Raw genomic sequence first — 22,909 nt, 5'->3', positions numbered from 1 at the left:
TAAAAAAATCGTATTTATCAGTTTTTAACCAGTATAGTTTACGACCATCTCAAAAGGTTTAGAGGACCCCCATCTCATCGAACTTTTCAAATGAAACCTCAACGCAAATTAGAAAAGTTAAAATTATTTTTGTGATTATGGAAACAGCATCGGAGGCTTTTGTTTGAGAATATTTTTGATTTTCTAAAAATGTTTTCAGAGGGTTTTTGGGGTTCAAAAAACGAATACTAACTTTGTTTTTACCTATAATGTTTGCTCGGTCACAAATTATGTATTTACATATTTACCCCATGATATGGCTAGCTGCCAAATACAAATTTGACAAATGTACCGTTCAACTTATTTTCTACTTTACGTTTGCCAACTTTTCAATGAAATTCTGTCAGATTTTCGGTTTGTCAAAAACGGTTTAAAACGATTATCTCCCGAGGTAACATTGTGTGTTATTTGGTGAAGTCACATCAAGAGCACATTATTTTGTGTTTTGATTGGAATGGGAGCTTTGATGGTTTTGACAACCGCATTTTACAATTTGTAGAATTGATAATTTTTGAACAAAAGCGTTCATTGTGTTGTCACTCAAAACTGGCGTAACAGCCAAGTAAAATTCAGAAAATTGCTTTTTAGATTTTACTTTGTACTACCTATTCTATTGCAAAAAATTATGCCTTCTATTTCCATAATACCACGAAAAAAATGACAAATAGATGTCTCGGTCAAACATGAAGATAAAGCCAATTTGGAAGAAAAGAAAGCTCTCAGTTACTTCTTCAAGCTTTCGAGGAATATTATAAGTCCATGTTTAATAAAATGAACAAAATTATTGAAAATTTAACAAATTGAGCGGAAGATCTAGGTTTACCATTTCCACCAAGAGGTGAAAAGAAATGGGAGACCAGAGTAGAACCCATCATATACTACGGCGATTTTTTGTTTTTTTGAAAAGTAAGTGAAAAATTAAAACTTAGTCATTCTACATTTGAAAATGAAAATAAACAAAACGTTACCAACATACCAAGACATTTTAGCACTAGAAAGATACGTTTTTATTTACGGAAATTGAAAAAGTATGTTATTTTAAAAAAATTTGAAAATTAAAGGTTTATTTACTATTTTTCAATTAATTAATATTTATGAAAGGAATTGGTTGAGATAAAAAAGTCAGTGTCACGAGCGGGATTCGAACCCACGACCTTCGGCTAAATACGCCGCTACTCGACCACTTGAGCTATCTTGACTTCGATCCGATCAGACACTAACTTCCCATGAGGATATCTCTAAAGGTCGTGGGTTCAAATCCCGCTCGTGACACTGACTTTTTTATCTCAACCAATACCTTTCATAAATATTAATTAATTGAAAAATGTTAATTGGTCAATCGGACCACGAACTGTAATGGATTTATATACTATTTTATTAGCTTCTTTTATTCATTATTTTTACACATTAATCAACTAATATGGGTAAATTTTTAAGATTTAAAAAAAGGCATAACTATATGTATTTTATTTTATATATTTTTCTTTTTCATTTGAATATTTGTCAAAAAATACATATATGTGAACATATTTTACATTTTATTTCACATATAAATCCGGTCCCTACATATCACCTCGCCGCTAACATACCCTGGAAGTAAATATTTACTTACAACGTTTTCCCTCGGAGATCACGTTTTAGGATCAAACGTAGTGGATTTTCCGCTTTTGACAAGTTTCATAAGGAGACATTATGTTCAGTATTAACTTCCTATTTATAGCCAAGGATGAAAAGAACGATTAAATGCTTAGTCTGACTTTAGTACTCTTATTTTATATACAGTACATACTGCTGTTTTTTTAAAAATATATTGACTTGTCAGTTAAATTTGAAATGAAAAATTGAATTGTAAAAATTATAAAATAAAACATAATAATTAAAGTAAATATGTCAATAGAGCTGTAAGCTGTACGAGGTTTTTACCGCAAACACAGCATAAAAAAATCACAACAGGATTGATAACCCTGTCTGCTGAAACATCCTTCAAGTGTACACAATTCCAAATTGATTCTACACTGAAGAATACCTTCACGTCATGGACTGGTACTTAGGCGTTCTCGAGTTTTTCTTTTTGTATCGCCTCCTTTCCCAATATAAATCGACAGTTTAGTTGTTCTTGATGCCCGAGATCCCTTTTACTGAGAAAAAGTAGACTGTAAGATTTTTATTGACCTAGTGTACTCAATAAATATGTGGATTATAATGTAATTAATGTTATTTTGACGTTGAAATATTTTATGCCCTCCAATGCACTCCTAGAATGTATGATAATCGCAACCTTCTTGTTAACTATTGAGAATATAAACCAACGTTTTAATTTTCCTGTTTAGTTCAGCTGAAAATACCCCAAGCATAGAATGCAGCTTGAAGCTCTCTAGGAATGTTGTGGGTCGTAACTTGCGCACTCAGATTCACCATTTAACCATGAGTAAATATTACAATTTTAAAAAGTAAATTTACGGAATTAGAGAGAAACTGATAATAATCACGTGAGAAGTAAAGTCTTCGCTTTTCATTAAATGCATCAAAATATAACGTGAAGATTAGCTGTATGTGAAAATTATATGTGTTTTAGCTTCCCTTCCGCATTCTTGTATATTAAAGGAAAGCTCGTGTTTTTTTTCCTAGAATCTTTTGGTAAGGAATTGAAAATACAAAAAAGTAATTCTTTATATATAGAGCCCCGGGTGGAATATACATTTACCAAAAAGTTTACTGACAATTTCTCTATTATATATTTAGAAATAATTCCTAGTCTAAGATATTCAGACTTCTTCAGCAGGTGGATATTTTACAGGCTCTCATGATAAGTAATCGGCGATAGGATTTGATTTTCTGTTAATACGACGGATTTTGTACCTATACGCCATAAGACGCGTAGCGAAACGTGCCCACTGCCTTCAAAAACTATCTCGAGTTATTCTGTTTTCTTCCGGCGTCTCGGAATGTACGACAACGGTATCAAAATAAAAGAAGATGAATTGGAATAATAAATCGCCAAAAAACTCTTCCATTAATTTAGTCAAGATCTGGTCCCCGGTCAATAATCCGAATGGGATCCGGTTGTACGCGTAAGTTCCCCAAGGGACTTGGAAGGCCGTAAAGCCGGGAACACACCCGATGCAACACTACCAGACGCTTTGCCACGTTTTGGTAGGGTGTGCATATCTATGAGACGTCAGGCGCACGCCCCTTACAGTCACATAGCGTGTATCACAATAATCAGTATGACAATCGCAAACGCCTCTTTTGCAATGCAATGCATTATTTTGAGTAAAACCATGTAATAAATTGTTAGTTAAATTTCATTGTTTTAAATAAAATTATTCCGGTGTTTTGATAAATTTTCTGTATAACCATCATATTAATTAATTTTTATAAAAACTCGTGAATTTTTGATCTCGTTTAATTTGGTTTATATTAAAATAAGAATGTTGTAATTAATATTACGACAAAATTACATATACTTAGTTTGAAATAAACTTCAAAAAATATCAGTGTCCTGTTCTGACGCTACTCGACGAATATGGTGGAATTTAATTATAAAAATTCTAATTATAAAAATATATTTTGCATTGTATAAATTCACTTTTCCACATCCAAAATGTAATTGTTATATGTAAACAATGTTTGTAAATCCCAGGCCCTGAAGATGATCTCAATAAAGATCGAAACGTTGGCACAATAAAGAAAATGTTTTTCTGAAACCTACTTCAGACTAGACCACATCTCACGATTTCTAAATAAAAATTTAGTATTTAGATAAGTTTTTATAAGTGATTTCTGTATTATCTTTTTTGATGCTTGATGAGTCTCCGTAGGAAATTTTAGCGGTAGATTCGTCTTCAATTTCTTTATTACAGTACGTGGCCGAATTATTTTTTGTTTGGGAAAGGTTTATCGGTGACAGCCGGTTGTGCGGGTTAAGTTGCTGATGGGGGATTAGATGTTGGGTTAGACAGATAATTAAGCTTTTAATCTCTTGTACCGTTTTGGAAACTTCCGCGTTGTCTGTCTTTAGGCTCACGTTTTCTGCTTTCAATTGTTGCACAGTAGCAGTAAGTTGGTTTAGTTTTCCATTTACGGTTTTTAGGGCTGCCTTACAGTCTGAGCACGTCCAACTTTGTCTTCGTTTATTACTCATTTCCTTCCAATTTGCCTTGTTTAGGATGGATGTGCATTTGTAATGAATTTTTTTTTCTCGCAATGAATTCCGAACTGTCAAAAGCCCGGAACACACTTACGATGCAACGCTACCCGACGCCTTGCCAGGTTTTGGTAGGGTGTGCACATCTATACGACGTCAAGCGCACGCCACGTACAGTCACACAGCGCGTATCACAAATCAGTATCGCAATCGCAACCTCTTTTGTTCTTAATGCATTATTTTGACCAAAACCACGTAATAAATTGTTAGTTAAATTTATGAGCACAACTATGTAATAAATAGTTTGTTAAAATTAATTGTTTTAAATAAAGTTATTCCTGTGCTTTGATAAATTTTCTTCCTAACCATCATAATTAAATAATTTTTATAAAAACTTATGAATTTTTGTTCTCTCTTTTAATTTGGTTTACATTAAATAAGAATGTTGTAATTAATATAACGACAAAACTACATATATTCAGTTTGAAATAAACTACAAAAAATATCAGTGTCCTGTTCTGACGCTACTCGACGAATATGGTGGAATTTTATGAGCAAAACCATGCAATAAATTGTTAGTTAAATTTTACGAGCAAAAACCGTGAAATAATGTATGTTAAATTCATTATATCACAAAATGGTATTCCGGTGTTTTGATAAATTTTCTACCGAAGCAGTAAAATTATTTTTTAAAAAATAAAAACTAATGAATTTTTGATCTCACAATTTGGTTTATATTAAAATACGTATGTTGTAATTAATACAACGACAATAATAGTTTTAATAAAAATATGAATGTCCGGTTCTTTTGTCTTCGACTGTACTTGACGCTACCCGACGAAAATCTGGATAGTGGGGATCGCAGAGCGTCGAGTAGGGTAGCGTTGGCCTAGCATCGGGCAGACGTGCACGGGGGTCATACAATCTTATGGAAAATTGGACTTTGGATTTGCGTCGAGTAGTATCGCGTAGCGTCGCATAGCGTTGCATCGGGTAAGTGTGTTCCCGGCTTGTTTTCGGAATTCACAACTTAGGGAATCCGATGATACGCGCGCTGTTTAAGACAAAAATTGTGAAATTTTTCCCTGGTTGCAAGTGCATGATTGCTTCTTCGAGGGTTGGCGTTTGCTGACGCAAGAGGAAGGACGGGGATGTATAATGCGTCTCAATTGTCTGTATTATGTTTATGCATTTTAGAGCCTGATACTGGTGATTCCTGAAGTTCAAAACCACACCAGGCTTGACCAACATGTGGTACTCGAGTTCTTCCTACGTCGTAACCGATCTGACAGGACATCTGGATAAATTGTCTTAAGTTTTTCCAAAAACAATTCGGCGATAGCATATCCAAGTTGTTTATCTCGTAAGTATTCAAAAGGGACGTATAAATTTGATTTAAACTTAGAAGATAGTTTCTTACTAGCAGGATCTTTAGTTTATACTCATTTTCTTAAAACATCTATACCTAATATTACATTGCAAGGTAAATTTGGGACGACATAAAAATATGTGGTTATGTGATTGCATATACATTTATGGTTAATTTTATCTTATTTTTAAACGGGATTCTTTATAAGTTACCAATAAATTAGTTTAAATCACATAGTTCTTTTTTAGTATTTTTGAAATTATTTAGCATTTTACCCCATTTTTCTTGAATGCTGGTGTCGATCAAATTGGTTGTTTTTAATTTATTCGTTTGTATTCATGGCTACCGAATTCAAATCCATTTTTGGCATAAGTACTAGTCTAGTGTTTTGTATATTTTCTCAAGTAGTACTTCTGTTTCTTAGTTTATTCTTGGGTCCTTTTCTGTTACCTGTGTCGAAACTAGGTGAATTATATGGGGCGTTATTTAGATAAGACTTTCTTTATTATCATTTTCTTCACAAATTATTTTATTTTTGTTATTGCTCGCTTTCTGTTTGGTGTGAGGTAAACTAAATAGTCTAGTCCAATTAGGGTTGTTTTGTATGCAGGTGTTTTGTTTTGTGTGCTGCGGTTTTACCAATTTTACCTTAGTCCCTACTGGTGTCCTAGTCGAATCTAGGATTATGTGAGGGCGCGTACGTGTACAAATGTTCCACTTGCTGCACTAAATCATCAAGTCCCTTATGGTCGTTCCATAAATTGAAATCCGGTCCAAGTGTCCCGGTTGACAGGTCTGAACAATAATCTCCAATATTTCGTCTTCGTTATATTCCCTGTCCTATAAGTATCACTTCACTAAACAGCTACCTGTGGCCACTTCATAAACGCTGAGAATCCAATCGTGATTACACGACATTTGAAAATGGCAAAAAGAGGAAAAATTCGAACGGTTGTAGGTTGAGATGGAGAGTTGGAGTCCGAGAGGATCGAAGTCAGATAGTTCAAGTGGTAGAGCAGGGGCTTATTTAGACGAAGGTCATGGGTTCGAATCCCGCTCCCCCGAATCCCCCGACACTGACTTTTTTATCTCAACCAAGACCTTACATAGAAAGAATAATTAATTGTTAATTATATTCCTGGAGTTCATTTGACATTTTTAATATTTCAATTTGTTTACTTATTTCCTTATTAAATAACCACAGTTTCGCACATCTAATCTATTACATCGACGTCTTATCAATGTAATTTGCCGTTTCAAAAAATTAATTCTTTCTCAAGTATTTAAAACATATTTAAAGGGAAAATACAAATATACTGAATATCACTGGAGTTGGTTTTTGATTGTGTTCTAGCCAATTTGGTTAGAAATTTGCTCTCGAAGCAGGGCGTTGCCGGAGATTCCTACCTCCAATCAACTAAGGATGTCGAATTATGCAAGTGCTGTAAGGATTCCCTTTGGCCCGTAGGACAAATGTTTATCCTCGGAACAGTCTCGACTGGGAAGAGGTAATCTTGAAACCTCAGCAAAGGGAAAAAGGGCATCCTCCATAAAAAAAGGGTTAAGGAAATTTAAATGTGAAACCGTTCAGTCGTTGGGTTTTGTGGCAGACTGAAGACATAAAGCCTTTACTCCAGGTCATAAAAACTTCCAGACTATGTTTTAAATGCATATAATTCAAGGAGTATAATTGAAACTTGCCTATTCTTTGTTCTTTCAATAATTATTCAAAAATCGTGAGATGCGGTTTGGTGTGATGTAGGTTTCAGAAAAACATTTTCTTTATCGTGCCAATGTTTCGATCTTTATTGAGATCATCTTTAGGGCCTGGGATTTACAAACATTGTTTCAATTTAACCATGTGGGCACTCTTAACACGACACGCAAGATTGGCACAATTACACAGAAGACAAACACTTTGAGCCCTGAAGATGATCTCAATAAAGATCGAAACGTTGGCACGATAAAGAAAATGTTTTTCTGAAACCTACATCACCCCAGACCGCATCTCACGATTTCTGAATAATTATCGATTAACGGTCACTAATCACCACACATCTCTTTCTATATTTTATTATTTTTTACCGGATATCATCCCAGCTAATATAGGCTTAATGATTTTAGAAACTCGTAATAAAAACAGGCTGAAAGAGTCATAACTTCAGCTTTTCATGTCAAATTAATCTTTTCCCCGTCAATTTAACCCCTAATTAAAAGCGTTACTTTCAAATTAACCCTTTTTCGCAACAAATTAACTCTTTTTAATTTCAATTTAGCTGTTTTAAACAACAAATACACCAAAGGGACGGTATGATAAGCACTCCAGTACTCGATATTCTGACATTACACCTATTATACAACTAACATATTTGAAGGTCGATGGGATACTTAATATTCCGCCACGACACATTAACCCTAGTGAATACATTCACTTTCACAAAACAATCATGACTATGTAGAATAAAACAACCCTGTTTCCCCCAGGAATCGGAACATGGGACAAACACTCTCTGCCGTGCTCAAGCATTATTCATTTAATTAGGATGGTGGAGTATACGATGTTCCTCCCTTTACACATATTGTACAACTAGCCCAATTGAGGTCGTGTTGAGAGTGAATGTATTTATTGACGTGAATGTGTGTTGTGAGAGGGTCAATTTTACCATCGACCTTCACCCATTCACGTCAATAAATATATTCACTCTGAACACGACCTTTCGGCATATTATATAACTAACCTAATTGAGGGTCAATGGGTCTCGATATTCCGTCATCGACCCTCTCATATCACACATTCACGCTAATAAATACATTCACGATCAACACACACAACATCAGTTTTTTTTTTAAATTTTTATTTTATACGAGAGTTTGCAACAGCAGAGGTCATATATAAACCCTCAGGGTGCCGGTGTTTTTGAAAAAAAAAGCCCATTTGTAAGTATGTCGGGTTCGAACGCAGGGCCGCTGGATTCGAACCTGGGCCCTTTATCTCACAGTGATGAGCGCCGCCTGAACCGTTACGGCCACCGATGCCCCCCTAACACAAAATAGGTATACACAACTATGATTAGTATATATGTACACTAGAACTACCCCATTTCCTCCAAGAATAAAACCCAGGGGACCCAAATACTAGATGCCGTGCTCAAGCATAATTCTCAAATCTAGTGGCATCACTGCACTCTGTATGGAGCTAAAGAATAGCACCCTTCAATTAGATGGGGCACATCGAGCAACCTTTCCCTACATGCCGGATACATACGCGAGCTTTGGCCCAAAAGTAAGTGTCCGTGTGTCAATCTCGCGTGGCCTATTCTTAATCGGGTGAAGATGACTCTTATACTCTTATAGTCCAAATACTCGCTACCGTGGTCAAGCACAAATCTCCTCTCAGGTGGCGTTCCTACGCGCTTTCTATATGGAGCCAAAGAATTGCACCCTTCAAAGTTGGATACATCAAGGAACATTTCTGCATGCGTAACACATACGCGGGCTTTGGCACAGATTGAAATAAGAATCATTTGTATATTTATTTTACATGATTTTTATTTTTAATTATAATTAATTTTTATATTGTCTTCTAAGATCTCAATTATTTCATATATATTTTTTTAAAATCTAAATAAAGGGATTTTTCTTTACGTTCTGACATTTTATACCATCACCATAATGTTTTTCATGTTTAAAAAAATGGTTGATTTGGAAAACGTTAATTTAGTTCGGAATGTGTCGATTTGAAATTAAAAACGGTAAATTTGAAGGAAAAAAGGATATTTTCACAAATTGATTGCAAATTAAAAAGAGCAAATTCGACAGGTAAAATGGTTAATTTGGTTCCAAAAAGTGTTGATTTCCTAGTTAAAAATGGTAGATTTAGGGGAAAATGGGTTAATTAGCTTTTAAAAGTTTTGATTTCAAATTAAAAAGGTAAATTTAGGGGAAAATGGGGTAAGCAACTTCTAAAAGTGTTTATTTCAAATTAAAAATGGTATATTTGACGGGAAAAGGGTTAATTTGCTTCTAAAACGTGTTGATGTCCAATTGAAAAAGGTAAATTTGACGTGTGCCTTTCTTGAGCCATCTTAAAAAAAATTACATTGTTAAAACAAAAAAACTTTTCACATCGGAACAATCGTAAATTGTAAATCTACTTTTTTCGCACCACTTCGGCATTATTTATTATGGCTGGATTAATAAATCCTTATGAACGTAATATTAATCTAATTTCATACAATCAAATGATTCAAAATGGTCTAGCTTTGTAAGGGAATTTCCGATCAACCGCCGCCAATTACCTTCGTCAGCTTACAAAAAATTGAGGACTTGTCTATTTCGTCAGTACAAAACGAAAAATTGTATCTTAATGACAACACACAAGAAAATAATATGGTATTTACTTGATAATTTTGCATATATATTGTAATCAAAGCTGTGTATATTTTTTGAATTTTCAATTGTTTTTTGTTTACACACTACATCCGATATGATTAAATTATCATTTATGTAGAAGGAAAAATATACACCGTTTATATTTTAAGAATGACCTTTATTTTCCAGTACGCAATGATATTATTAACTTTGCTCACGGAAAAATATTTCTGGATATTTAATCTGTACTTGTTGTTATAAATAAGCACGTAACCGTACAAAATACCATGAAATTCAAAGAAAAAAGGAAATATTAATGTTGGATTTACTATAGAATTTTGCGGGTTTGGTTTTCTCCGTTCTTTCCTTCGCCTGCCTACCTTTAGCTCATTGAATAAAAAGACTCCTTCATTCTTTATATAAACCGACAGCAGTGAAAGGGTCAACGGAGAAGGCTCGACTTTCTGCCTTCTAAAGGTTATTGTCGATATTTGTTTGTGTTCTATTGTTCTTTTACATTTGCTATATGGTTTATTTTAGACTTACTTTATTATATATAGATGATATATTGTTTTAGTTATTAAACTAGAAAATTACNAACCTACGTCACACCAGACCGCATCTCACGATCTCCAAATAATCATTACTCAAAGAACTGAGTACGTGTAAGCCTAATAATTTTTGAAACATTTAACTATGAATGCTGAATTGGTTTATGACCTTCAGGTGAGTCATATTGAACAATCTTCCAATTAAGTAAGGTTTTTAGTTGAGATAAAAAATCAGTGTCAAGAGCGGGATTCGAACCCACGATCTTCGGCTAGATACAGCGCTCCTCTACCACTTGAGCTATCGTGACCTCGATCCCCTCGGACACCAACTTCCCACCTCTACCCCACTTTTTGAATTTTCCCTCCTCTTTGCCATTTTTCAAATGTCGTGTAATATATTTGATTCTCGACGTCAAGTGGACTTATCTTTAAGTTAGTTACGTTTTTAGTTAAGATAGTTAAGGTCACCGTACTCTTGTTTAATGAACACTAATGAGAACTCATTCTCTGATGATGACCGTGTCGCGTAAAAAAGATCGTACTTCTCCTCCCAGCGTCTCAGAGCGTAATATGGAGTGATATATCCACAACTTGTATCTGCAATCAAAAATGCTGCTGCCAAGCGCTTTGACTGTAAACTTTCGTCTGTCGTATCCAAAGATGACAAAATTGATCTGATGTCACTGAAGGAGGAAAACCGTTTAAGCAATTGTGGGCTAGCCGTTATGATTCTGTTTTAATTTTAAAAGGATTGCAAACAAAGACATCGAACATGCAATAATTTCTTTTTTTCCGTAATTGTTCAACATTGAAATTTTTCCAGCGTAACTCTAGGAATCTGATAGGTCGGCTAATTCTCCATTACTAGTTACGTTCTTAAATTCTAAAGACAAATTCCTTATTATTGTGTGGTGTTTAGTGACCGTTAGTCAATTCGTAGATCGTGAGATGCGGTTTGGTGTGACGTAGGTTTTAGAAAAACATTTTCTTTATCGTGCCAACATTTCGATCTTTATTGAGATCATCTTCAGGGCCTGGGATTTATAAACATTGTTTAAATACATGTAGGATATGAAAAAATGAATTTATACAATGCTAAAAATTTTAGATTAAAAATAAATAAATAAATAAAATGAATTTATACAATGCTAACATTCTGTATGATTAAAATATCCCAACTGTTAAAGTATACAGGATTCATCATCTTCCAGTACCTTCAATAAGGAAAAACAAAACTTTTTTTATTGAGAAAGGAAATTAAGGGACATAATTCTCAACTAAGTGATAAAATTCGTCCAAACAACATCCTAGTGGAGGCAAAAATTATTTTGGTCGTTGGTGGACGGGTTACGCTTTGGACATGTGAATGGAGTTGAACTTACTCATTGAATGCAAGCTAACGGTTTTCTTGAAATCCATTCACATGGACTCACTTGCGAGGGACTTAAATAATCTTCCGTTTTCTTTGAACTCAGTCGTCCAAAAAGATTCTTTGATGCTTTCAATGAGATTATGCAGACGTCTTTTTGAATAACAGTTGTAATTTTTCATTCATTTCTACCCTCAGTTTTTAGACGGCAGGGTTGAATTCTAAAATGAATTTTTTTAGAGGTTTTGATGTATTTGTTCTTATTGAAATTTGTGTTGTTCAAATTACTGAAATTCGTATAACTTTTTTCAATTAATATCGGACACCAACTTATGGCCCACCAATTCGAGAGGTGAGTTTGAGATTGGAAGTTGGTGTCCGATCGGATCGAAGTCACGTTAGCTCAAGTGGTGGAGTAGCAGCGTATTTAGCTGAAGGTCGTGGGTTCGAATCCCGCTCGTGGCACTGACTTTTTATCTTAACCAATACCTTTCATAAATATTAATTAATTGAAAAATGTTAATTGGTCAATCGGACCACGAACTGTAATGGATTAAATTCATATAACATTGGAACACACTTTTTATGGTTAATTATATGTACTGGATTTCAGCAACTTCGGGCGTGCCTTCGGGATGCTTGTCGGTACGCTTGGAAGGTGAGTAGCTTTTGGATATGCAATGAATGTTAAAACTCGATGATCTTTATTTTAAAGCTTTGCTATGCAATGAATGTCGACACTGTGATTTAATTGTTCAACTCTTTCATAAGTTCTCAACAAGTATTTATAAAACATTTGATTTTCCATTGTATTCAGACATCTGCTTTATACAACGAGTGGGATAGTGGAGGTTTTAGAGCTCAGACAGAAAAGACGGCTGATGGGAATACCGGAAAAAGTAAATATTCATGGCTTGATCAATGTTTTTATGGCTTGACAAAAGTATACAAGGTTTGACACGGAGGCAAAAATTTTTTACGAACCAAATAATTAACGATATTGACGGTGATGCTTGTTTGTATGCACTTAACTGTATATCCTAGAGAGCGGATAATAGACATTTTAGAGGTCATATACCCACCGTAACCTAATTTCCCTATTATGGTGATACTTATGGTTCTTCATTAATTGGTTTCTGTTCAAGAAATTACGCTGGGGTATGAAATGAAATAAACCTTTACAATAACTGTAAAAAGGAATTAACCTACTTTGAATAATTTCCATGATGAAAAATGATTTTCCATAATGACAAATGATGTTCTATCATCCCCTCGGTAAGAGATTGTTTATCCTCTTTTAAAAACTGCTACCACCTAAAATCATTAGTCATTAACAATAAGGAAACATAATTGTCGTTTAAAAAAGATATATTCCTTGTACAATTTTGTTTAAAACAATAAATTAGCCTTAATGCTATTGGCCGTATCGGCCTTTGGCCAGGAGTTATCGTACTGTAACTTTCGAAAGAGTTTTATTTTTCCTCTTGTCCCAAAATGTCAGTATCAATACAACTAAGTTTACAATGAAATTAGATAGATACAGGGAAACAATTTAAAAACGAAAAAAGTTATAATTAAATTAACGGTACAAGAAATATGTTGTAAACAAAAAAGCAAACAAAAGTAAATGGGGAAACAATAAAGAAATAATTGGTGTACAAGAAACGGTTTCTAATTAAAAATAACATTAGATTTTCATCAATAATTATAGTTTATAATTAGAAATAAAAAAATGTATGTTAGGTTTTTAAATCCTGGCCTGTAAAGAGTGGGTTTATGTTGCTTCTCGGTACAGTGGAGCGTAAGATACACGTATCTGTGTGGCTTTTGGAAATACAATCTTTATTTTAATTCATTAGTGTTCGTGGTCTACTTGACCAATTAATATCTTTCAGTTAATTAAGGAATTTAGTTGAGATAAAAAGTCAGTGTCATGAGCGGGATTCGAACCCACAACCATCTGCTAGATACGTCCCTGCTCTACCACTTGAACTGTCGTGTCCTCGATCCATTCGGGGCACTAACCATACATCTCAACACCACGTTTTCAATAGTCCCTCCTTTTTGCCATTCTTCAAGTGGATCGAAGTGACGATAGCTCAAGTGGTATAGCAGCGGCGTATCTAGCCGAAGGTCGTGGGTTCGAATCACGCTCGTGACACTGACTTTTTTACCTCGACTAAAAACCTTAATTAATTGAAACTAAAGAAAATTTCCATTTTGTTCTGGTCTACTAAAAGTTCTCAACACGGAATAGATTTCTTTTGATCCTTACACTTTTTCAATATTTTATTTTCCATTGCATTCAGACATCTGCTTTATATAACCGTTTGTTTTATTTTATTTATAAGCTTTCTTATGCAATTAACTCAGCAGATTTGGTAGCTTCGTAATATTTACGGTATTTTTCAATCCTAATAAAGTATTACTATTATACATTACACAAAATCAACTTTATTGCACAAACCCGATTAATGCTCAATCATATTGTACGTGTATTATCCGCTTTAAGTGATCTTGGTGGACAAATATACAATGTAAAACCATGTATAATTTAAGTGTGTGGTGATTAGTGACCGTTAATCGATATTTATTTAGAAATCGTGAGATGCGGACTGGTGTGATGTAGGTTTTAGAAAAACATTTTCTCTACCGTGCCAACGTTTCGATCTTTAATGAGATCATCTTCAGGGCCTGAGATTTACAAACATTGTTTACATATAACAATTACATTTTGGATGTGGAAAAGTGAATTTATACAATGCAATATATATATATATTTTTATTGAATATATAACAAATATATTTTTCATTGTACAAATTCACTTTCCCACATCCAAAATGTAATTGTTATATGTAAACAATGTTTGTCAATCCCAGGCCCTGAACATGAACTCATTAAAGATCGAAACGTTGGCACGATAAAGAAAATGTTTTTCTGAAACCTACATCACACCAGACCGCATCTACCACGATTTCTAAATAAATAAAGTATAATTTAAGCTTTAATTACTTAAATAACAATTGAATGTAATGTAATATAAAGGCAATTATTGTATACAATACAATTAATTAAGGTTTTTAGTTAAGATAAAAAAGTCAATGTCACGAGCGGTATTCGAACCCACGATCTTCGGCTAGATACGCCGCTGCTCTACCACTTGAGCTATTTCGGCTTTTGGAAATACAATCTTTATTTTAATTCATTAGTTTTCGTGGTCCGCTTGACCAATTAATATCTTTTAGTTAATTATGGTTTTTAGTTGAGATAAAAAGGCAGTGTCATGAGCGTCGAACCCACGACCATCCGCTAGATACGCCGCTGCTCTACCACTTGAACTATCGTGACCTCGATCCACTCGGGGCACTAGCCATACATCTCAACCCCACCTTTTGAATTTTCCTTCCTTTTTGCCATTTTTTAAATGTCGTGTAATCGGTGTAATCGACCATAAATGAAATGGCCACGGAGAGCTTTAGTGAAGTATACTTCATTTTAAATCATTAAATTCACTAATTTCGTGGTCCGTTTGACCAATTAATATATTACAATTAATTATGGTTTTGCCATTGACTTTTTTATCTCAACTAAAACTCGTTGACCACGAAATTAGTGAATTTACTGTATACAATTTTGATTACAGGTTAAGCTTAATTTCTGACGTTTTCAATATTATTATAGTAGGCGTTTTAATTTAATTTATCTAATCCATGATATTATTTCAAGGATTTTTTTTCTTGATGTTTGTTACGATTCTACAAATAATTTTTATTCGTTTCAATTGATTAAGAGGGGCAAATATGTAATAAAAAAACGTATTTGACCAAACCTGAAGTAATAAATTTTAAAGAATGGATGATCGGCCAACATAATATAGATGATGAAGGATCATAATTATAATCTCACGCTCAGGGCTTTTCCATATAGAAATATACATTAAAAATCAGTTTGTGATATTAAATTAATAGCAATGTTATCATATTACAAATAGCTCCTGCCGCACTTGGCGGGTATACTCGTAAATCATGACAAAAATGACAAACAGATTCTTAATGAATATTAATAAATAAAAAGGCCGAGGAAAAGCACTGGTAACCAATAGAAAATAATGTCTAATATTTCACGATGTTTTCATCACAATTATTATCAATAAAACAACATTTTGTTTGGTTTTGAAAGAACTGATTTCTCGAACATCACAGTCGAGAAGATTGCCATAGAGGATTTCCGTGCTGGTGCACACCTGAAAGTCTTGTTCTCTTATTCTCGGACTTTCAATGGTTCAATGGGTGAATACGTGTAAGCTCAAGAGAAGAGTGAACCCTTTAGAAATAATAGGAAACTACTTGTAATAAACTACAAGTCAGTGAGTGATGAGAGATTAGAATCCGGACCGCTTAAACAATTAAATCCTCAGGGAATATAAATGCAAATAGATGTCTACCATGTTGTATATATTTCCCAAAGAAAGGCTTGCTTATTCGCTAGAGAAATGCAAAAGGGGTTCAAAATGAAAACGGCAATGCCATGAAAGGGTGTTTTACTTTCTCTCGTGATGAGACGGTTTTGTTGCTAAATATAAAGCGCCTCTGAGGCGATAGAGGAGAAAGTGTAAATTAACATACTTTATTGATAACAAACTCCGAAATTCGAATAATTAGATCGAAATGAAATGTAGAAAGTCTGCCACGATTAACTTCAAATTACAAATTATATGTGAGGCCAGGTACTCATTAATATTCATTGAACCACCGGTCGCTAAATAACACAATTAAAAATCATCTCAAATTTTAATTTCTTTTATAGAAATTATAGGGCTATTGTGAAGTGTGGGGCTCAACCAAGGATTCCAATTCCCAGCGTCTCCAATCAATCCAATCTAAAATTCTCCGTCAAATTATAAATGCTCCTTTTTACGTTTCAAATTACACTATCCATAAAGACCTACACATCCCGTTTGTACATGAACTCATCAAAACCCGGTATAAAAAATTTCATCAATCACTGAACACACACAGTAATCTATTCGTACGAAATTTATCACTTCCAACCCTACCTGAAAATCACTGGGCAACTTCTCCTACAAGCCTCAAATGATAATTTAACGAACATATTTACTTAATACATCACTTGTAGTTGTAAATACCAAATAAATGTAATAAAAAAAATCTTTTATAGAACTGTCGTGAGATTTTTGATAATAATGAGTTCATTAGGAGTTTATTTGTGTAATATGTAAAGCATATGATGAGAAAAGTCAACATCGGGGTTAACAAATCTTTGGGTTAAGGGATGTTAAAACTTGGGAGGTTGGTTGGTGTCAAAGATTTGAAATAAGTGTGTGAGTGTGTGGTGATTAGTGACCGTTAATCGATAATTATTCAGAAATCGTGAGATGCGGTCTGGTGTGATAGGTTTAAAAAACATTTTCTTTATCGTGCCAACGTTTCGATCTTTATTGAGATCATCTTCAGGGCCTGGGATTTACAAACATTGTTTACATATAACAATTACATTTTGGATGTGGAAAAGTGAATTTATACAATGCAAAATATATTTTTTTTTATTCAATCAAAGTATTTCTACTCACTCAAAGTGTTTGTCTTCTGTGTAATTGTGCCATTCTTGCGTGTCGTGTCGAGAGTGCCAGTGAGATTTTGCTATTATGTGTTTATATACGTTGGATTTTGAAGGGGTGGGGAAAGATATCGGTATAGAAAAGACATTTTTGCATAAGGCGTCGGCTCTTTTTTTAGAAGGGAAAAAATGTGTTGGTAATGGTTCGGCCAGATTATCCTTTCAGGATTATATAGAAAGGGATAAATAGTAAAAGGAAAGCTAAATTGTTGAACAATTAGACTATGTGAAAATATTTGTTTGGAATGTAATATAGATAACATTGTTTCCCTTCGTTGGCTCTTTTCACCTCAAAGAAGCCTTAAACAAAAATGTCTTTTCTATACCGACTTCCTCCCTCACCCCTTCAAAATCTATAAACACAAAATATATAAATATATAATCTATAATTATATAAACACAAAACAGCAATATCTCACTGGCACTCTCAACACGACACGCAAGAATGGCACAATTACACAGAAGACAAACACTTCGAGTGAGTAGAAATACTTTGATTGAATATAAAAAATATATTTTGCATTGTACAAATTCACTTCTCAACGTCCTAAATGTATTTGTTAAATGTAAACAATGTTTGTAAATCCCATGCCCTGAAGATGATCTCAATAAAGATGGAAACGTTGGCACGATAAAGAAAATGTTTTTCTAAAACCTATCACACCAGACCGCATCTCACGATTTCTGAATAATTATTTGAAATAATAACAATTCTCTTCTTATGCTACAAAGACAGCCGGGATTGTGTTCAATAATCGACTAAACACAAAAGTAAAATAAATGTTACTGTACTTTAGAACAAAGAATGTAATAAAAGACAATTTATCACTTGTTATAAAGGGAAAAAGGCTCAGATTCTGCATTACCTCTCTTACAAAGCGTTAAAGTTATCAAAGTTAAATAAGATGAATAATTTTTATTGTCAAAAAATTTTATGATACGATTTAAATTGTAACTAATTAATTATTATTTACTTTTTTAATGATGTTCACCACCAATCAAAGACAATCTGCAAATTTAAACTTCATTGCTTATATTTTACTCTTAATAAAAAGTTATTGCTAATTAGTTTTGTTAATTCAATGTGATTCATTTGTAAAACGGACATGAAACTTTTTAAGGGCATCAGAATTGCTTTTTTTTTTTTTGTTTGTTGATTAAATATCAAAAGCCAGAGCTTCCCCACCAGTCAACAAGGTGATCCGGCTCTATCCAAAAGGTAGATAACTGTGAGAAAATCATTTTTTCGTTTTGGATCAGGATGGAATACCGAGAAAGAAGTATAGAACGCCTTGTTGGACGGTTTGAACTTTTATTGATGTGGTAGATTGCATCTGAGGCCCGTATGCCACAGCTGTACTGAATTACGGGTAGGTTTATCGGACATAGTGTAAATAATGGTGATTTAGGCGTAATATCACTGTACGAACGGGAAAATTTACGCCGTTGGACCAGGTTAGCTGTTGTACTTCACAGGACAAACTGGCAAAGACTTGCCAATGATGGCCATTGTTATATTTTATCAAGTAGGATTTATTTGTGAATTTATTCACTTGAGATGTTTTAGGTTTTATCTGCACATTTATACATCAAAACATTCATGCGGCAAATGTAGTCGCGTATTCTGCGAATTGGGCCAGCACCGTGTTAACAATTCTGTCAAAGTCGACGTGTAAAACTTCCCTTGGGAAAGCCCTGGGTGCGTTGTCTTGAGTCAGTTGAACCCACTTCATATTTGACCATAAGTGGATTTCTTACTTGCGTGATATGACATGATAATTTGGTATCTATTTTAAGGTAACGCTTGTAATTTGTTTAAATCTTAGGAGAAGTCGATAGTTGTTATATTGTCTTAACGAAAGCCAAATTGGATCAACCAATATTGTAGTAAGCCATAGGAATCGGATATAAATGTCAGAATCAGATTTTGTTTGTCCTGTGGTACCTAGCTCAACCATACCCCTGCCTTACTATTAAGAACTTTCTGCGAGTTCCTTCAGGGTGGAGCATGTTGCTCAAGAAGAACCTGAAAAAACCTTGGTTTCATCATTTTTAGTATTTCACCGCGGATATTTCTACCAACTGACCATACAGACTGAAAGGAAAAGCTTCACTTTTACAATACTATATCAAACCTTTCTGGACATAATACATGAACCTAATGGGTACAATTAAGAAATTTAACCTAAAATGAATTCACAGATTTCAATTCTAAGTCCTTCGCTTCATCATCAATGCGTTCCACCTACGACATCTTGTTCTATGACCACTAGCTCAAGTTTATCGACCACTCAACCTATTACAAATGTAAGACCTTTCTCTGGCTATTTCTTCACGGTGGAGCAGGATGCTGAATATTCAGAAAACCTGTATGTGTTTTTGTTTATTTTCCAAGATTGTCTTTTTTTTTTCAATTCAATTCAATCATAAATCAAGGAGTATAATTGAGCCTATTCTTTGCCCTTTCTATATCTTATATTTTTTCATCCCAGCTAATATAGGCTTAATGATTTTAGAAACTCATAATAAAAACAGGCTGAAAGGGTCATAACTTCAGCTTTTCATGTCAAATTAATCTTTTCCCCGTCAGTTTAACCCCTAATTAAAACCGTTACTTTCAAACTAACCCTTTTTTTGCAACAAATTAACTCTTTTTAGTTTCAAATTAGCTGCTTTTTAAACAACAAATCGACCAAACCGACGGTATGATAAGCACTCGAGTACTCGATATTCTGACATTACACGTATTATACAACTAACATATTTGAAGGTCGATGGGATTCTTAATTTTCCGCCACGACACATTCACCCTAGTGAATACATTCACTTTCAACACACGCTAGGGACACAAAAATCATTACTATGTACAATAAAACAACCCTCTTTCCGTCAGGAATCGGAACATGGGACAAATACTCGCTGCCGTGCTCAAGCAAATTTCATTCAATTAGGGTGGTAGAGTACACGATGTTCCTCCCTTTAGACATATTGTACAACTAGCCCAATTGAGGTCGTGTTGAGAGTGAATGTATTTATTGACGTGAATGTGTGTTATGAGAGGGTCAATGAAGTTCTCGACATTTTACCATCGGCCGTCTTCACACATTCACGTCAATAAATACATTCACTCTCAACACTACTTTTTGGCATACTATATAACTAACCTAATTGAGGGTCAATGGGGTACTCCATATTCCATCATCGACCCTCTTATATCACACATTCACGCTAATAAATACATTCACGATCAACACAAAGTTTTTTTAAAATTTTTAATTTTTATTTTTATACGAGGGTTTGCAACAGCAGAAGTCGTATAAACCCTCGGGGTGTCGGTGTTTTTAAAAAAAAGTCCATTTGTAAGCATGTCAGGTTCGAATGCAGGGCCGTTGGATTCGAACCCGGGACCTTTACCTTACAGCGATGAATGAATGAATGAAAAAGTACTTTATTAGATGAACAAAAGAGAGTAAAAGAAAAAAAAAGGTACATAACCAAAAAGCACATAACGGCAATGGTTATCAACCGTCTGCCGGAGTCGGACTATAAATTTTTAATAAACCAGAAACACATTTCTTCTTAAGGAATAAACAAAAGAAAGAGAAAAAAACTATATAAGTAAACTAAAATAACAACATATCTATTTGTGCACATATAAATAACCAGGGTGTCTCTGATATATACAGTAAACATTTAATAATTGAAATAAAAAACAAGCATTTTCCTGTAGTTCCAGGCTTCCATCGCAAACTTTACCAGATTTAAAGACTCGGGGTTATTTAGTAAAGATTTAATAATAATACAGTGATGAGTGCCGTGTCAACGTCACCGTTGCGGCCACAGACGCCCCTTTTGTTGTTGTTGTTTTCCATGTTGTTTTCCTAGATAATTTCTTAGGTTTCATACTCTATAATATTTCAACGCCATGCTATATGCTTATATCTTCTGCACCCATCCCCGAAACAGTTTGGGATAAGATCCCGAAACTTAAATCTAATGAGATTTCTTGGAGGTACAATGTAACGATGTAAACGATAACTTCTTTTTTCGAACAACTCCCTTCAGATTTCAAAAAGGCTATATACATGGATCCGAAAATCTATATTTCTTTTATTGTTACAATATACAATAACATTCAAGATTCTCTTCAGTGTATATGTATGCGTATAGATCATTTGGCGCATAGCGTAATAAATTATTCCAGGTGACTTTTCTCATAAAGAGATTTACCAGTCTCTTGCGAACCTCAATATGTATGGAAGGTCACTATTCCCACTATCCAGAGGTACTTTGGTGTCAATTTGGCTAATTATAAGAATATAAGAACAGACAAGAGGAAATTCATGACAGATAACAAGGTAAACACACTAGTGGCAGAATCCATGTCAACAATCATTTTGAAATTTTTTCACTTTGTATATTGGTGAAGACGAGACGGTGGCTATAAGATTTCCAGTTGACGAAATGTTTTATTAATACTCACTTGGTACGTAAAACTATCTTAACAGAAATTATGAATGATGGAGTGGGTGTGGAGTTTAGTTTTAAAAAGGTGGTTCCTATTCACAGTAAGTTGTTTCGCAACAATCCGGATTTCGAGCCCTTTAGCTCATCATCAGGTTGAAGGGTTTCTAAAAATACGTCTCTCGACATGAATTGCAAAAGTGAACCCGCTGATACCTCCGCCAACGCGACGTTCCAATGAGGCGCTGGTTTTTTAGTGGCGCTCATTTTGAACGTGCGAAAAACCATTGCAAAAACCAACGTGTATCAATACTTATTGATAGGTTGCTAGTTAAAAGAATAAAAAATTTAACTTTAAAAAAATCAACAATAGAAAAACAATAGAATTATTAGGTTTCCGTTGTTTGTCGTACATTGGTGAATTATCGGAAAAAGTTAGTAAAATTTTTAAACAAGAAAGTTTTAGAATAGCTTATAGAAGCACGGTGTCACTAAAAAACATCCTCTCAAAACCTAAAGACCAGGTAGACAACTTGGCAAAAAGCGGGGTTTACCAACTCAATTGTAATGATTGTAATATTAAATATATAGGTCAAAGCGGTAGAGAAATAAAAACGAGAGTAAAAGAACACTTGCCTAAATCGAGAATTTTTTTTGGAAATTTTTGGAATTTAAGGACCATCTAAAAGAAACAAAACAATTTCAATTCAAATTTAAATACAACTACAATTAATTAAGGTGTTTTTAGTTGAGATAAAAAAGTCAATGGCACGAGCGGGATTCGAACCCACGACCTTCGGCTTGATAAGCCGCTGCTCTACCACGTGAGCTATCGTGACCTCGATCCACTCGGACACCAACTTCTTATCTCAACCCCACTTTTTTTCCCCTCCTTTTTGGCATTTTTCAACGAGAATCCAACCCGATTACACGAGATTTGAAAAATGGCAAAAAGGAGGGA

At 34.2% G+C, this 22,909-nt stretch overlaps 1 protein-coding gene across 4 annotated transcripts in view; it reads right to left on the bottom strand.

Annotated features, from left to right (window-relative positions):
* LOC106667120 (neuropeptide CCHamide-1 receptor) overlaps nucleotides 1-22,909 on the bottom strand; it is a 113,574-nt gene that overhangs the window by 37,432 nt on the left and 53,233 nt on the right. Inside the window, exon 2 of one of the 4 annotated variants that reach the window (XM_014394833.2) lies at nucleotides 13,056-13,160. The exons of the other annotated variants lie outside the window; for them this stretch is intronic. The gene's annotated coding sequence lies outside the window, so the exon portion shown is untranslated. The remainder of the gene's footprint in view (nucleotides 1-13,055; nucleotides 13,161-22,909) is intronic. 4 annotated transcript variants of the gene reach the window in all.

Source organism: Cimex lectularius, unplaced genomic scaffold, assembly GCF_000648675.2.
Source record: "Cimex lectularius strain Harlan isolate CLEC.00 unplaced genomic scaffold, Clec_2.1 scaffold97, whole genome shotgun sequence".
Taxonomy (NCBI): Eukaryota; Metazoa; Arthropoda; class Insecta; order Hemiptera; family Cimicidae; genus Cimex; species Cimex lectularius.
This window is presented reverse-complemented; position numbering and strand designations above follow the sequence as displayed.